Source organism: Dreissena polymorpha, chromosome 16 (genome assembly GCF_020536995.1).
Source record: "Dreissena polymorpha isolate Duluth1 chromosome 16, UMN_Dpol_1.0, whole genome shotgun sequence".
Taxonomy (NCBI): Eukaryota; Metazoa; Mollusca; class Bivalvia; order Myida; family Dreissenidae; genus Dreissena; species Dreissena polymorpha.
The window spans coordinates 49,769,984-49,782,253 of NC_068370.1; positions in this window are offsets into that span (position 1 = coordinate 49,769,984).

Here is a 12,270-nt window from a genome sequence, read left to right on the forward strand (position 1 = left end):
GTATTATGCACACATCGCTGAACTATTAAACGGCACAACATGAATTTATGTATTTGCTTTCTTTAAGAATGACAGGATGCCAGAATGAATTTTGTTAATACGTTGTCGTCAAGATACAAAGTTTTTATTCCATTAATTCGACGATGTACATGTTATGATTCAGCCTTTCCAGACATATTAATACTGCATCTACAGAAGGCCAGATTTAATACAGGCTGTCATCTTTAAATCAAATAAATTAAAGATTGAGTCGATAACATGCAAATATGGCGTGGCTTTAATAAATCGCTCCTTATCGATTTACAACTTAATGCGACCAAGGCGAGTTCGATCAAATCGAACAAAAGAACGTGTGAAAATTGTGACAGAGACTGTAAAAGCAGTCCGAGCCATCCGATAATTCGACCCTCGCGCATTCGAGCCATCCGACAGAAATTTGTATGACGATATAGCCATAAAAAGCGTTGCTTCGGGGAGAGTTTAAGCCAACCGGAAAATTGAGCCGAGCGAATTCGAGCAAAAGGGTTTCGACTATAGTAATGTAATTATAATTTTATTGTGTTAAGTGCATCACAATAAACGTTTATTAAGCACAATAAATCATAAACAATAATATTTTAAAAATAACGAAAACTCTTACCTGCATGATGTCGATTTGTGATAAATAAACTGGGCATTTTAAATTTATATTAAATAATAAAAAGAAAATGCCCATGTGCTAGATTGCTGGAGATTTACCCTTCATCACTTTCCTCGCCCTAAATCCTTCACTACATTGTCCTTTCACTCCAAAAACAAATCGTATACACTTCATGAATCATGTTTTTATGTTAACACCACATGATCCTTCACTTTTAGCTTACATCTTGAACAAATGTTTTCAACGGTCTATTACAGTCCTTATCCGCCCGTAACACGTTAAAATAATTCCATATTGCTTGTAATGATATTCCATGATTTGTAATAAATACTTTCCAATTAAATCCAATAAAACATATGTTATTGCCTTTTTTATTTCGAAAGAGGTTTGTTTAATATATTTCATGTTCCGTTTTCACATTTTTATCAATCGTTATAACTTTTATTCCCTTTAATCTAATTGAACAATTTCTCGTTCATTTCTTAAATTACTTTTTACACATGTTTTCCCATATCCGTCTTACTTCAAATCCTTTCTTATCCTATTGAAACATGTCTCTCTTATTTCGTTAAATACCCACCATTCGCATTGAACATTCGTATTTATATTTTTACATTCTTATTTTAATACTTGGAAAGTAATAACAATTAAAATCAGATAGCTGACTCTGATAATGTGAATGATGAGGGTGAATATTATGAAATAAAAGAGTTAATTGAAACTGAACTTAATCCATTTTAAAATGTAATCAACCAATGGAAGCACAAATTAATCACGAAATTTCTCAGCAGCCATCTGAACATGAGCTTGACAACAAAACACATGATGCCCCGCCCCTTTTGACTTCCAAAAGCAATGATTTCTTTGAAACTGTAACACTTGATGATGTTAAAAAACAAATTGAAATATCCGAAAACAAAAACACTTTAAAAAAGACCCTAAATGATGTACTCAAATTTCGAAGATTTCTAGCAACAAAGCAAGAATACAAAAATATTCATGAATTGCCCCAGACTTATTAGATGAATATATTGCAAATTACATTCTGTCAGTCAAAAAGAGCGATCAAACACAATATGAACCGACAACAATACGGAATATGATTTCAAGCATTGAAAGACACTTAAAAAGACACAAATATCCAGTCAAAATTATGACGGATAAGGACTCCAACCAATTTCAGCTCACAAGAGATGCCCTCCGGGCGAAACACTGACGCTTAAAAAAAATGGGAAAAGGGAATAAACCCAATGCTGCAAGTCCGGTATCTGATATCGAAATAAGAATTTTGTTCGAAAAGGAGTTATTAGGAGGAAAAACACCAAAATCACTGTTAAATACACTGTGGTTCAATAACTGCACTTTCCTCAGACTGAGAGGCACAACAGAAAATTACAATTTAAGGTATATATAATTAAATGATCATATGTCTAAAAAGACTATTAACAATTAATTAAAAAATGCAGTATGTATATGAAAAGATAATTCAATGTGCAAGTTATCATATGCAATTTTTCTGCCAAGACTTGAACTCGGATCTCCATATCATGAAAAAGAATGGCGTTCTTCATTGAACTACAGAAATTACTTTACAATATGATAACAATGCACATGTTAATCAATAATGCATATGAATATACATTATATGTTTTACATGTTATTCAATTGTATTTTTCTAATTGAAATTGCTGACTAATTTTGTAATCACTGAAATAAATAAACATCCAGGTTCACAAATTGACACAAATACATGACCGTCCAGTGTGCGAATTTCAGATTTAAAAGTAATAGCCCAAATTTTTATACACATATATACAATCTAAAATTTCTTACTAGCCCGGCTATATAAATTTTTTAATTCCCACTAGCCCGAATGGATTTTCACTAGCCAAAACCCTTCGGGCTAGTGCGAATTTTGCACACTACTAAAACTTAGAGATAGTGGAGTGGCGCCCACTGACATAATGCAGATCAGCGGACATAAAAACATTCAGTCTGTACTTAACTATTCAACTACTTATGTCGGAAAGTAAACACAAGGAAATTTCTTCCATATTAACAGGAAAAAAAAAGAAAAACCCTGACCTGTAAGATCCCATACATCTACAAACACAGAGGTGTCAACAAACCCAGCAGCTTCTTCAATTATGTCTCCCTCATGTTCATTTCTTGATGTTACTGCTTGCTACCCCACCCACCAACAAGGCACATGTCACGACGTGGCATTTTCATCACAAAATAACACAAATATATTCATCTACAACGCACAAAACAACCAGTTGCAGTCACTTTTTGCGGGTGCAAACGTCTCGATTCAAAATTCCAACGTGTATATGCGCTAAAAAGTGTGAAATGTTTCAATTACACATCAAAATGCTCTTCCCTATCAACCGTAGCAAAATCACGTGTGTGTACACATATGCACTGACCTTGACATTGTTTCGTTTTAAAATGTGTTGTTTAGTCCATACATTGTACTGTTCAAATAGTTGACTTATAGTTATCATTGTGACTTACATACTTCAAAATGCTTTTTTGTTGTTGTTAAATCGTAAATAAAGTTTGATGAATTTCCGTAGCAAAGAACTATTTTGTTGTGTACATGCAGCGCTTATCAGGGGCGGTTCTACGGTCTTTTTTTTAAAGGCACTGTACCAAGTTTGAGATGTTTAATAACTGCGTATTACTATAATTAAGATGCAATCAAGTGGAAACGGGATAAATAGAATACATGGTAGGTGCCGTGATGGAAAAAGTTTATCCGGTTCGGCACGAAAATGAAATAAAGCTCGCCCTATTTTCATTTTCTAAGCCTCACCGGATAAACTTTCTCCATCCCGGCACCAACCATGTATTCTCTATATCTTAAAAACGTATCATTTCAAAATCGATTAAACAATGGTATTGATGAATGAACATCCACAGAGCCGAAGTCATCAAGGATCATTTCAAAGTAATAACTGTGTAATCGTGATTATTTTATCAAGCAACGAACAATATTTCAATAAATTTAACAAAGAGCTGACATCGAATAACGCCCTTGGTGATTTACTAAGTTTCAATGTATTAGTGTGAAACAATGCTCGATAAACATCGATGTAATTGCAAATGATTATACAATAGTAGATAATTAAAAAACATGGTCTATAATCACCATTGACAAAAAATATTTTTCTCTTCAAAGGTAGCATATCAAATCACGAAAGACCTCAGTCACATTGTCCCAATAATGAAGTCCATAAGTCAAATGTTATTGCAATGTGAATAATTATCAGAAAAAAACTATCTATGTTTAATACTTTAAAAAGAATAAACGATTAACATGTCGCCATATTTCTAACGCGTACCACTGGGCAAGCCCGGCTTTTACTATTATAAGCGCCATCAAGTTGATTTAAGTATTGCCCAAATTATGGATTAAAAGCGGTACGAACTTATTTCTATACGTGTGCATGTGCATGCGAACGTATTTTGATTGAGAGTAGCCACGACACAATTGTTGCCATGTGTAGCTGTGTCGTCCCAGAGAGTTTAAGTGTCTTCTTCTACACACGACTTTCATTTTAGCTAGACCATACCACGCACACAAAATCAAAATATGACCAAGCCGATTGAGTATGATATTGATAATGAGCGATTTCAAGGATCGAAAAAACATAGATGCCATTAGAAGAAAAGCGGGGGATGATTTATTTAGAGGCTAAAGATAAAGCGAGTGTTCGAAGAAAAGGAACATAATTTATTGACTCGTTGAATACAAGCAAGCATCCAGTCAGTGTAGTGAACATTGGGACTGGGATAATAGCACCACAGTCTGCAAAAGTTGATCAAGAATAGATATTAGAAAAATCCGAAGTATAGACTTTAAAAACTCCCGTGGGTTGCCGACACAAAGGTCTACACGTCAATCGAGTGATTAGCTAAAAAGCTAGTTCAAGGAAATTTTGCATTAACCATATTCAAGCAATTTATTGGCTCCAGTACAAACTGCTATGTCTACTGAAACAGGAGAAAAAGATAAACCAAATCGGTTCTGTAGAAGTTATTAAAATTAGAAGTGTCTAAGCGACACATTGATTTCTATATCACACATTGATTAATAGATGAATCTGCTGTTCTATATTTCATTAACTTGCTCACAGACGGAAAAATACATAAGTAAATTTACAACATTAAGACTTGTGTAAGACATCACATGACAACAATGAAGACATGTGATGCATACTTACTGTTTGATCGAGACATGGGGTTCAGCACCAAAAGTGTGGCGAGAAAAGGTAGACAATCCATTGTCTCAAGAGTTTACAAACTAGCAGGTGGCATGCCATGACCACCACCGATTGTTATAGCAGGTGTCACTTATAATAAACAGCACCTTACATGTATATACATTTAAAGTGCAAAGGATATCAACGTTCGTCTAACAGACCGCTCTGATAATATAATACTACTTCGATTTTTAATTTAAGCGATCACATTATTAACACGTTTTGTGGCCTTATCTCTTCCTCTTTATACTCATCATGTTATTAGCGTTATCATGACATCAACAGCAAAAGCACCAGATTGTTACGTCATTATTAGCAGAAACATCATACTCATTAATATAATGTCAATAAAAATACCATCATCTTAAAACCCATTGTATAAAGAATGTTTATTTTGAGTTTGATATTGTGATGATAATGATGATTATGATGATGATTATGAAGATAATAATGAAGAAGATGATGATGATACCATTACTGATGCTGCTGCTGATGATGATGAAATTGATTCAAATTAGGATTATTTTGCTGCTGTTGCTGATGATAATGATGATGAGGTACATGATGCTGATGATGATGATTTAGCTGCTGCTGCTGCTGATGATGATGATGGTGATTGTGATGATGGTGATTGTGATGATGATTATGATGATAGTGGTGGTGATGATGATGATGATTGTGATGATGATGATGATGGTGATGATGATGATGATGATAATGGTGATGATGATGATGATAATGATGATGATATGATGCTGCTGCTGATGATGCTGATATGATGCTGCTGCTGGTGATGATGATAATGATGACGATGATGTTAATGTTGATGATGATGATGATGATGATGATGATGATGATGATGATGATGATGATGATGATGATGATGATGATGATGATGATGATGATGATGATGATGATGATGATGATGATGATGATGATGATGTTGATGATGATGATGATGATGATGATGATGATGATGATGATGATGATGATGATGATGATGATAAATTTACAAATATCTATTAACGGCACACTTGCTGTATATTCAATTAACCTTATTTAATAAAACTTTCCAGTAATAGTAGTTTTTATTTTATTTTTTTTATCCAAAATCACTAGTTTCATTTATATAGTTCGTAAGAGGCCAGATATTCATGTGTTTGTCCGTTTTGAGACATAACTTAAAATTGACGGATGGCTGGCTGGCTTGCTTGCTTGATTGCTGGACGGACCGATGGACGGTGTAATGAATGGATCGATAAATGGATCGATGTATTTTTTCATGGAAAAATGGATGGATTAATGGATGAAATCATGGATTAATGCAATGATTTGTGCATGAACTAATGGATTCATATATTAATTGTCGGACGAAGGGATGGAAGGACGGGAAACGTATTCATAGATAGATGCATAAATGGATTAATGGTCAGATTGATGGATGTACGAACGGATTGTTTAATGGATATGTATACGATTTGATGACAATGTTAATGGATATTTGAAATGCTTTCGGCTGATATAACATATCTGAAAAGATATTAATAGCTCAGCATCAAAGAAATACATGTACGCCCCTTTACCATTTGCGTTATATTTATAGCAATTAATTTTTAACTTAAGTTAATCTGAAACCAGAGTTTGATTAGATTCCCTAAGATGGTGGCAAATGTTTGTAAGTGATAAACCAGAAAGAAGAACCATGATTATTAGTATTATGATAAATAAAAGAGATATCTTGAGAAATAAATTAACACATGTATTCTGATCTGGTTTCCGCAGAATTACTTCGAGATGAAATTTTACACGACAGTTTTTTGTTGTCTTAAAGATTGTGCGCTTTCAGTACAGTTTGTATTCTTATACTTTTAAATAGTGTCACAGGGACAGTATTCGCGTTAGCAAGGGACAGGGTAATAACTAGAAACAAATCTTTATGAGTGGAACTATTGACGTCCGCAATATTCTGTTGTTAAATTTTGTTATTTATGAACGTTATATATATATATATATATATATATATATATATATATATATATATATATATATATATATATATATATATATATATATATATATATATATATATATATATATATATATATATATATACTTTTTAAATTGGTTTATTTCATATTACAATTCTTGTTAAAACGGGCCTCCTTGTTTTTATTTATTTGAATTAATATAATTCTAGATACATTTTTGAGTTAAACGTCGACAAACTAACCCCTCCCCCATAGCATAGGTTCATAAATCGTTTGCTAATTAAAGCGATCATATTATTAACACGTTTTGTGGTCTTTTCTCTTCCTCTTTATACTCATCATGCTATTAGCGTTATCATGACATCAACAGCAAAAGCACCAGATTGTTACGTCATTATTTGCAGAAACATCATACTCTTTAATATAATGTCAATACAAATACCATCATCTTAAAACCCTTTGTATAAAGAATGCTTATTTTGAGTTTGATATTGTGATGATAATGATGATAATGATGATGATTATGAAGATAATAATAATGAAGAAGAAGAAGATGATGATGACATCATTACTGATGCTGCTGCTGCTGATGATGATAAAAAATAGGATTATTTTGCTGCTGTTGCTGATGATAATGATGATGAGGTACATGGTGCTGATGATGATGATTTAGCTGCTGCTGCTGATGATGATGGTGATTGTGATGATGGTGATTGTGATGATTATTATGATGATGGTGGTTGTGATGGTGTTTATGAGTGTGATGATGATGATGATGATGATGATGATGATGATGATGATGATGATGATGATGATGATGATGATGATGATGATGATGATGATGATGATGATGATGATGATGATGATGACGATGATGATAATGGTGATGATGATGAAGATGATGATATGATACTGCTGATGAGGATGCTGATATGATGCTGATGCTGCTGATGCTGCTGCCGCTGGTGATGATGATAATGATGATGATGATGATGATGATGATGATGATGATGATGATGATGTTGATGTTGTTGATTATGATGATGATGATGATGATGATGATGATGATGATGATGATGATGATGATGATGATGATGATGATGATGATAATAATGATAATGATAATGATAATGATAATGATAATGATAATGATAATGATGATGATGATGATGATGATGATTTAAGTTATTGATAAAGAGCAACCTTTAACACCGAATTTTTATCGTATTCGTTCTATGTATCATATCGGTTTATAATTTTTATAAATAGCCATTCTCATCTTCAATGGACACAATCAAAGCGTTATATTTATATTAAAATTCGGTATAATGCGTCCTGCTTTGAATCATTATTTTTTTTGTAAAAGGAAAAATTTCATTATAATTTGTGATAAGAACGCTTATAACCCAAGTTTTTCTTTCAGCCGTCAATATAGCATTGAATTCATACGAGATAGTTGGAAATTAATTTTGATATTCCTTGATACAAAATACATACACGTCCTAATAAACTTATAAATTTGGTCATTGAATATTTAAAACAATTAAAACACTCAAAATTCAAATGACATGTACAACAAAAACAGCAACAACAATGAAAACATATATCGATAAAAAACGCTCACTAAAGCTTGCAAAATATATCGCTAGAGTTTTGAACAAAAATGTTTACTTTTTAAAGCTTGACTTTAATATATTTACTCGATCACAAAACACATGTATTAAGCAAAGTAGAGCATTAATAAATATCATAAAATAACGAAAACTCTTACCTCCATGCTGTCGATTATGTGATCAATACACTGGGCATTTTGAATTTTTATTAAATAATTAATTACAAAATGCCCAATGTGCTAGAGATTCATCAGTTATCACTTTCCACGCCTGAAATCCTTCACTCCATTGTCCTTTCACTCCGAAATCAAACCGTATACACTTCATGAACAATGTTTTTATTTGAACACCATATATCCCTTCACCGTAAGCCTAGACGTTGAAAAAAAAGTTTTCAACTGTCTATTTCAGTCCTTATCCACCCGTAAAAAGTTAAAACAATTCTATATTGCGTGTAATGATATTCCAAGGTTTTTAATGAATACTTTCCAATTAAATCAAACACAATTATGTTATTGCCTTTTCTATTTCGAAAGACGTTTGTTTAATATATTTAATGCTCCGTTTTCACATTTTTGTATATATTGTTATAACTTGTATTACCTTTTAATATCATTGAACAATTTTTCGTTCATTTCTTTAATTACTTTGTACACATTTTTCCCATATCCGTCTTACTTCAACTCCTTTCTGATCCTATTGAAACATGTCTCTCTTATTTCGTTATTTCGTTAAATACCCACCATTCGCATTTAACATTCGTATTTATCTTTTTACATACTTATTTTAATACTTGGAAAGTAATAACATTTAAAAAAAGATAGCTGACTCTGATAATGTGAATGATGAGGGTGAATATTATGAATCATGCTGGTTTCCAATCGCAAATTGATTAGAATGGATGATTCCTTTCCACTCTGGTGCTTCATTCACAGAAATATTCGTTTGAAACGTGCTTGTTTGTATCTTAAATATGTTTGTTTATATTTATATTTGTGTAGTGAATGTTTTTTCTCTGTGTTTCCTTAGTATGAACCTTCAAAGAAATGTGAACGAAAGACCTATCGTTATAAACAAAATTTTATATCAAGATTTTGCTATGCGATAATGTAAAATACAGTATATTCAAGTTGGGTAAATCATATGTATTAATTTTAATAAACACGATAATGCGCGAGAGGTCCCATAAGAAAATTAACATAAAAACATAAACGTGATAAACTGTTTATATTATATAGGAATACATTTGATTTTTCATGTGAGTACCTGAATAACCTAAAAAATAAACAGTGTTCAATATAAGTTACTTATGTTTCCGTTAAATAGCTTGTTCAATCATGAACATTTAAACATGTATAAATTTGATAAGAGCCTATGATCATTTAACTTACAAAAAATTCTGAAAAGAGCCAACCTTTTATTTTATTTTTCTTCATGGAAAGTTATACTGCAGAAAAATATCAATATAGATGTAAATCTACTCGCATTTTAAAAACGCATGAACCCCGTAGGTCCTTAAAACTGACAACTAAAAGGATGGTAGCTGATGTTTACTTAATTTCTATTCAAAATTCATCTGCATCTTTGGCTGATATCTAGCCATCGAGCAGTTAAAAAGTAATTCATTTTATGTGATATTTTATTTTAATGGTATTCCTTATATTTGCAATTTGATAAACTTTTATTTATATTTGTGTGTTATGAAATCCATTCTTGGTGTAATGATCAACATGGCTTTGGACGTTTAAACTCCAAATATTTTGCGTTTACCTTTCGAAAGAGATGACCCAATCTTTAATAGTTTACCTGTCCTTAATCATCTTAACAGTTAAGTGCTACGTTCGCATAAATTATGAATAACTTTTTGAATTTATTAAATCTCTGATGAATGTTCTTCTGATAAACAATAAATAAAATGCACAACATACTGGATTAAAACAGTATTGAAGCAGTATATAAACACGCAAGAAGATAATACTTTTTGTTTAAGTTTTAAAACACTTTTTTATTGAAATATTTGATTGAAGATTTGAAATACCAAACAACAGCAGCTGATCACTTATTACGTTAATCAGTGTTGATGTTTGTAATTTTAAGCTGTGATATCTGATTTAATTTTGACGCTGTAAAGAAGATGTGAACAAATAAACTTTAACGAGATTTAATTTTAAAAAATGTAGACGCAATAATTCGACAGTTTTAGCAATCGATATGCATATACAATACTTTCATACTTTAAACACTAGGCAAAATAAGAATAGCGGGTATGAGTTTATTGTTTTGATATATACATTCCAACCATGAAATTCATTACAATATAAGAATGCTTTCAAGTGATCTGTCGTGCAATCTAAACGCTACTCCATTTATATGCTTAGAATTGCTATAAGCTATTGCAACCAAATATGTTTTATTTTTATGTCAAAATACCCGGTGATTTTAAATGTCAAAAGATGTTTCCTTTTTTAAGACATTATTTTTGGGCATTATGTATCAAATGCGCATTTTTTTTAAATTCAGTTGTGAATAATATTATATTACTAAAAATATAACGAACTCTCAAACTTTTTTTATGGTGTATTTTAAGCACAGTCCCGTAATTTTTACAAGAACCTGCTCTTGATAAAACAGTAACATTTGGTACTTCAATATATCTATTTGCAATGAAATTATATAATCGCACCAATTAAAATTTCAAATAAGATTGTTGATTAGGATTAGACGTTCAATACTTACACAATCGTTTATTTCGATCTCTAGCTGTAATATTTTTGTTTAAAAAAACGGATAACTTAAATTCATTTTGTTACATTATGATAAATAATTATTTATAAGATTTCGTAAAAACATTTATTTAAATAATGATAATGTAAAATATGCGTTTTCCATGAAGCGAAAACATGCGATTAAGAAATATTCGGCAATTAAACGATCCAACACGAGTACAAAAACATGTTTCCTCACGGACTAAATATGGATATATATTGTAAAGATTATTAAAAAAATGTTATGAAATTTTTATAAAATTATAAGATCCGCTGCTAATCCATTGTTTTCTATGTTCTATTTCAGCAATATTTTTCTCGCAACAGAATACAGTTTAAAAAACAACAGAATACAGTTTAAAAACGACGATTGGTTTAATAATGACTTGAATTCAGAGCAAAAGTCGTTTTTTTTGGTTTTAGCACTTCTCATATATATTAAATTCCGACCAAAAAACGAATATATAGTACTTTAATAGAAAGTTAATCTTCTTATACAACAATGATAAGGAAATATTAAAAAAAATCAGTTATTGGGAAACAATTAGAAAAATTGAACGCCTGAAAAGATGTAAAAAAACACGTTTGGAAATATTGTAACATTAAGCGAACATCGGACTATACTGGCATTGCTATTGATACATTGAAAGAATACTTGTCAATTTATTTAAGTAATTCTTTTATCGAATTGTAACAATACAGAAGCAGAATAGCTTTGCTGAAAACATAATTTGAATAATTTACACAATCGTGTTCGTTAAAAAGAAGCGGTTAACGAAATGCGTTGATTCAAAACATTCACTCGATCTTCTATTACGGTACCAATGGATTTTGTAATTGTTGAAACATAATGGATTCTAAAACGGTTCATGCATGTTAGTGGTATACACCTGATTTTTCTTGAGTCGTGCTTCCTTTGCTTCTTTGTATTTTAATGGTGTTTGTTAATATTTATTTTTATGTAATGCCCTTTTTTCTGTTTTCACATTCAGAGAA